This window comes from Cherax quadricarinatus, chromosome 19 (genome assembly GCF_038502225.1).
Source record: "Cherax quadricarinatus isolate ZL_2023a chromosome 19, ASM3850222v1, whole genome shotgun sequence".
Classification (NCBI taxonomy): Eukaryota; Metazoa; Arthropoda; class Malacostraca; order Decapoda; family Parastacidae; genus Cherax; species Cherax quadricarinatus.
The window spans coordinates 29888138-29894777 of NC_091310.1; positions in this window are offsets into that span (position 1 = coordinate 29888138).

A 6640-nucleotide genomic window follows, 5' to 3' on the forward strand; every position below is an offset into this window, starting at 1 on the left:
TTGCATTAGCCAATTCAATTGAGAGGGTAATTGATGACTTGTCTAGGAATTTAAACTGATAGATTATAGAGGTATGGGTGTTTGTGGGAAACAATCAGGCTGCAGCATTAGGGTTAAAAACAGCAGTTATTACCGGGATACCTCAGGGATATGTTTAAAAGACAATATTCAAAATAAAGTTGCTAGTAATGGCAAATCAATTGATCAACAAACAAAGAGGGATAGTAGAGGGCAACGAGTGACTAGCTCTCTTAAAGTTTACTATACAAATAGTAGGAGTCTAAGAAATAAGATAGATGAGCTAAGATAAGAACATAAGAACGAAGGAACACTGCAGAAGGCCTACTGGCCCATGCGAGGCAGGTCCAAGTCTCCTACCGGCTTAAGCCAATGCACCCAACCTAGTCAGGTCAGGTCACATTGACTTAAGGGAGGAACACGGCAACTGACCTGGTAGCACAAGCTATCAGGTCCAACTCACACCCACCCACATCCACTCATGTATTTATCCAACCTATTTTTAAAGCTACACAACGTTCTGGCCTCTATAACTGTACTCGGGAGTTTGTTCAACTCATCCACAACTCTATTACCAAACAAGTACTTTCCTATATCCTTCCTGAATCTGAATTTTTCCAACTTAAAACCATTGCTGCGAGTCCTGTCTAGGCTAGATATTTTCAGCACACTATTTACATCCCCTTTATTTATTCCTGTCTTCCATTTATACACCTCAATCATATCCCCCCTAATTCTACGTCTTTCTAGAGAGTGCAGATTCAGGGCCCTTAGTCTATCCTTATAGGGAAGGTTTCTGATACATGGGATCAACTTTGTCATCCTCCTTTGTACATTTTCCAGAGAATTTATATCCATTCTGTAATACGGTGACCAAAACTGTGCAGCATAATCTAAATGAAGCCTAACCAAGGATGTATAGAGTTGAAGAACAACCTGAGGACTCCTATTATTTATGCTTCTTGATGTGATGAATGGTTTGAAAAACTGACAAGTTGAAGATTGAGACACTTATGCAGCATATGGGAATCTTTATTCAGGAAACGTTTCGCCACACAGTGGCTTCATCAGTCCAATACAAAGAGGAAGGCGTAAAGAGAGGAGTATGAGGTAATCAGTCCCTCAGCCTGGAGTCGATGTGTTCAGTCCATCAAACATGAAGAATGTACAGCATAGGGCCGTAGACGTGGCTTATATACTGTAGTGAGGTGAGGTGAAGCAGGCGGAGGCGGGGTCATAGTGGTACCATCCACTAGTCGAAGTAGGTCTCCGTCCAAAGGTTGAACAAGTGTTGAAGAATTCTTTGTAACAAGATGCCATGATGCTGCAGTGTCTGACAGTTGTGATGAATGGTTTGAAAAACCGACAAGTTGAAGATTGAGACACTTATGCAGCATATGGGACCCCGCCTCCGCCTGCTTCACCTCACCTCACTACAGTATATAAGCCACGTCTATGGCCCTATGCTGTACATTCTTCAAGTTTGATGGACTGAACACATCGACTCCAGGCTGAGGGACTGATTACCTCATACTCCTCCTCTCCTTACGCCTTCCTCTTTGTATTGGACTGATGAAGCCACTGTGTGGCGAAACGTTTCCTGAATAAAGATTCCCATATGCTGCATAAGTGTCTCAATCTTCATGCTTCTTGATATGAAGCCAAGGATTCTATTAGCTTTATTGCGAACACTTATGCACTGTTGTCTTGGTTTCAGATTACTGCTAACCAGAACTCCTAAATCTTTTTCGCAATCCGTAATATTAAGATCTACATTATTTAGTTTATATGTGGCATGGTTATTGTCCTGTCCAACATTTAGAACTTTGCATTTGTCTATATTAAACTGCATCTGCCACTTCTCCGACCACTGCATCAGTCTATTCAAATCTTCCTGGAGTGCTCGAACGTCCTCGTCAGAATGAATTCGACGGCCTATTTTGGTGTCATCGGCAAACTTGCCGATGTCGCTCTTTATGCCCTCATCTATGTCGTTTATGTAGATTGTGAACAGCAGGGGGCTCAACACTGACCCCTGTGGAACACCGCTCGTGACGCTTCCCCACTCTGATTTCTCCCCATTTATGCAAACTCTCTGCTGCCTATTTGTCAGCCATGCCTCTATCCAGGAAAAAATTTCTCCTATTCCATGTGCTTTAATTTTCCTCAATAGTCTCTGATGTGGGACCCTGTCAAAAGCCTTACTGAAGTCCATATACACAATATCATATTCATTACCATGATCTACCTCCTCAAATACCTTAGTGAAAAAAGTTAATAAATTCGTAAGGCAGGAACGCCCCTTTGTAAAACCATGCTGAGATTCGTTGATTAATTTATGCTTTTCAAGGTGGCTACGAACTGCCTCGGCAATTATTGATTCCATAAATTTTCCCACTATGGAGGTTAGGCTTATTGGTCTATAGTTCGAAGCTAAGGACCTGTCACCTACTTTGAAAATAGGTATCACATTTGCCATTTTCCACTTATCTGGCACCATGCCAGGGGCAGGGGACCTCTTGCTGTTTCAGATAAAGAGTTCCAGATCTTCAGGCCCTTTGTGTGCATTGCATTTTTGCATAGTGTGAGACGGACAAGAGGGATATCAAAAAGTGTTTTGTTCCTCGTGTTATGCCTGTGTGTTCTGTTGAAGCTATCTAGGAGAAGTTTGAGTGGAGGGTTGATATTTAAGTTTAACGTTCTGTATATATAGGTGGCACAATAATAAGTGCGTATATTATGTATATAAAGTAAGTTCATGTTTTTGAGAAATTTCAATTACTCCGATATGGTAAACGTGAGGAAATTAAAACTTCATCAGAGTACAAAACAAATTCCTTCCACAAAATAGAGCGAAAAACCAACGTCAGAGACCTGAGAGTGATCATGTCGGAGGATCTCACCTTCAAGGACCATAACATTGTAACAATCGCATCTGCTAGAAAAATAACAGGATGGATAATGAGAACCTTCAGAACTAGGGATGCCAAGCCCATGATGACACTCTTCAGGTCTCTTGTTCTATCTGGGGCTGGAATATTGCTGCACACTAACAGTACCTTTCAAGGCAGGTGAAATTGCTGACCTAGAAAATGTACAGAGAACCTTCACGGCGTGCATAACGGAGATAAAACACCTCAATTACTGGGAGCGCTTGAAGTTCCTGAACCTGTACTCCCTGGAACGCAGGCAGAAGAGATACATAATTATATACACCTGGAAAATCCTAGAGGGACTAGTACCGAACTTGCACACGAAAATCACTCACAACGAAAGCAAAAGACTTGGCAGACGATGCAACATCCCCCCCAATGAAAAGCAGGGGTGTCACTAGCATGTTAAGAGACAATACAATAAGTGTCAGGGGCCCGAGACTGTTCAACTGCCTCCCAGCATACATAATGGGGATTACCAATAGACCCCTGGCTGTCTTCAAGCAGGCACTGGACAAGCACCTAAAGTCGGTACCTGACCAGCCGGGCTGTGGCTCGTACGTTGGATTGCGTGCAGCCAGCAGTAACAGTCTGGTTGATCAGGCCCTGATCCACCAGGAGGCCTAATCACAGACCGGGCCGCGGGGGCATTGACCCCTGGAACTCTCTCCAGGTAAACTCCATAGTACCATCCACTAGTCGAAGTAGTCTTCGTGGGTGTTGAATTCTTTTAACAAGATCCCATGATGCGCTGGAGTTGTGATGATGAAAAACCGACAAGTTGAAGATTGAGACACTTATGCACATATGCCGAAACGTTTTCATCAGTTGTGTTATTAAATGTGGTCCATCAATTTGTAGGTATAGGGCCGTTGGCTGTAGTGAGGTGACGTGGATAGAGTGGTACCATCCACTAGTCGAAGTACAAAGTGTTACCAAGATAGGTGAGTGTAAGATGAATGTTTGAGACATTCAGATATACACAACATACAGTCCAATACAAAGAGGAACAAAGATTAATCATCAACATAGCAGTCCATCAATATGCATGTAGAAAGGTGACCAGATAGGCGGGGATAACATCCACTAAAAGGTCTTCGTCCAAAGGTTGAACAAGTGTTGAAGAATTCTTTGTAACAAGATCCCATGATGCTGCAGTGTCTGACAGTTGTGATGAATGGTTTGTATTGGACTGATGAAGCCACTGTGTGGCGAAACGTTTCCTGAATAAAGATTTCCATATGCTGCATAAGTGTCTCAATCTTCAACTTGTCGGTTTTTCAAACCATTCATCACAACTGTCAGACACTGCAGCATCATGGGATCTTGTTACAAAGAATTCTTCAACACTTGTTCAACCTTTGGACGAAGACCTACTTCGACTAGTGGATGGTACCACTATGACCCCGCCTCCATCTGCTTCACGTCACCTCACTACAGTATATAAGCCACGTCTACGGCCCTATGCTGTACATTCTACAAGATTGATGGACTGAACACATCGACTCCAGGTTGAGGGACTGATTACCTCATTCTCCTCCTCTCCTTACGCCTTCCTCTTTGTATTGGACTGATGAAGCCACTGTGTGGCGAAACGTTTCCTGAATAAAGATTTCCATATGCTGCATAAGTGTCTCAATCTTCAACTTGTCGGTTTTTCAAACCATTCATCACAACTGTCAGACACTGCAGCATCATGGGATCTTGTTACAAAGAATTCTTCAACACTTGTTCAACCTTTGGACGAAGACCTACTTCGACTAGTGGATGGTACCACTATGACCCCGCCTCCATCTGCTTCACGTCACCTCACTACAGTATATAAGCCACGTCTACGGCCCTATGCTGTACATTCTACAAGATTGATGGACTGAACACATCGACTCCAGGTTGAGGGACTGATTACCTCATTCTCCTCCTCTCCTTACGCCTTCCTCTTTGTATTGGACTGATGAAGCCACTGTGTGGCGAAACGTTTCCTGAATAAAGATTTCCATATGCTGCATAAGTGTCTCAATCTTCAACTTGTCGGTTTTTCAAACCATTCATCACAACTGTCAGACACTGCAGCATCATGGGATCTTGTTACAAAGAATTCTTCAACACTTGTTCAACCTTTGGACGAAGACCTACTTCGACTAGTGGATGGTACCACTATGACCCCGCCTCCATCTGCTTCACGTCACCTCACTACAGTATATAAGCCACGTCTACGGCCCTATGCTGTACATTCTACAAGATTGATGGACTGAACACATCGACTCCAGGTTGAGGGACTGATTACCTCATTCTCCTCCTCTCCTTACGCCTTCCTCTTTGTATTGGACTGATGAAGCCACTGTGTGGCGAAACGTTTCCTGAATAAAGATTTCCATATGCTGCATAAGTGTCTCAATCTTCAGCATGACAGTGTGTAATTGGCCGTGGTAGAACCCCAAGCACAAATACTTATTTCCATTGGGGTATATTAGTGATATAAGGTCAGGAGGGCCCTTTGGCGTGCATAGTATCGTATCTTGGAAAGGATGCCTCCTATTTTGGAAACTTTCTTAGTTATATGCTGGATGTGGGTCAAATTTAAGATTACAGTCCAAGTGAAGACCTAGAAATTTGCCCTCAGTGAGTCTTGTAATGGGTGAATCATTTATCGATGTATTTAGCTGGATATTCGATGTTCTGTTTCCAAAAAGCATTAAGTAGGTTTTGTCTATATTGAGAGTAAGTTTGTTGGTTTTCATCCAGTTTGATATTTTGTGAAGCTCGCCGTTTCCAGTGTTATTCAGTATAGCCGGGTTTGGATGGGAGAAGACATATGTGGTGTCATCTGCGAATAGAACTGGTTTTAGGAGTCGCGGTGCATTTGGGAAGTCACTGATGTAAACAAGAAAGAGTAGAGGACCTAGGACACTCCCCTGTGGCACTCCAACAACTACAGGCTGAGTATTGGAGGTCACGCTATTTGTGTATACAAACTGGTGTCTACCACTAAGATAAGATTTTAGGTAATTGAGAGAGTGTCCTCTGACCCCGTAATGCTCTTGCTTTAGGTGCAAGATAATATGATCTACTGTATTGATGCTTTCCGTAGGTCTATGAAGAGCCCCAGAGGATATTCATTTTTTTTTTCAAATGCTGTACGTATACAGTAATTCGAGCATCTGAATAATTGCATCATTCATGCGTTTTTTTCGGCCTAAACCCAAACTGGCAGGGGTTCAGTACGTTATGGGATAGGAGGTAGGAGTAGATTTTTTTATATATTATTTTTTTCGAAGATTTTTGAGAGCAAATGCAAGTTATTTAGTTCTGTAGGATCGCTCCTTTGTGGATCAGGGTGACCCTTGACGTATGACTGGGAATGTTGAAGATTCAACAGATTTGTTAAATATTGTTGCAATAATGGGGGACAGCACATGAACTGCTTTTTTTTGTACATGATTGTTCGCAAGTTATTTAGGTCTACTGCCTTTTTTTTTTAATGACGGATTTCATTAGGTTATCCTGGGTTGTTAAATCTCTTCTTTAATAATCCGAAATGCACAACATGCTAGTGACTTTCTTTTGTGCTTAACAATATTTCATTACATATAAACTACATTTTGCAGAAAGAAATAGAGCTTGTTAGAAGAATCTTAACCTGAATGTCTTTCATTCACCAGGCTCTACATGACTCCTACGGGTTTAGTACT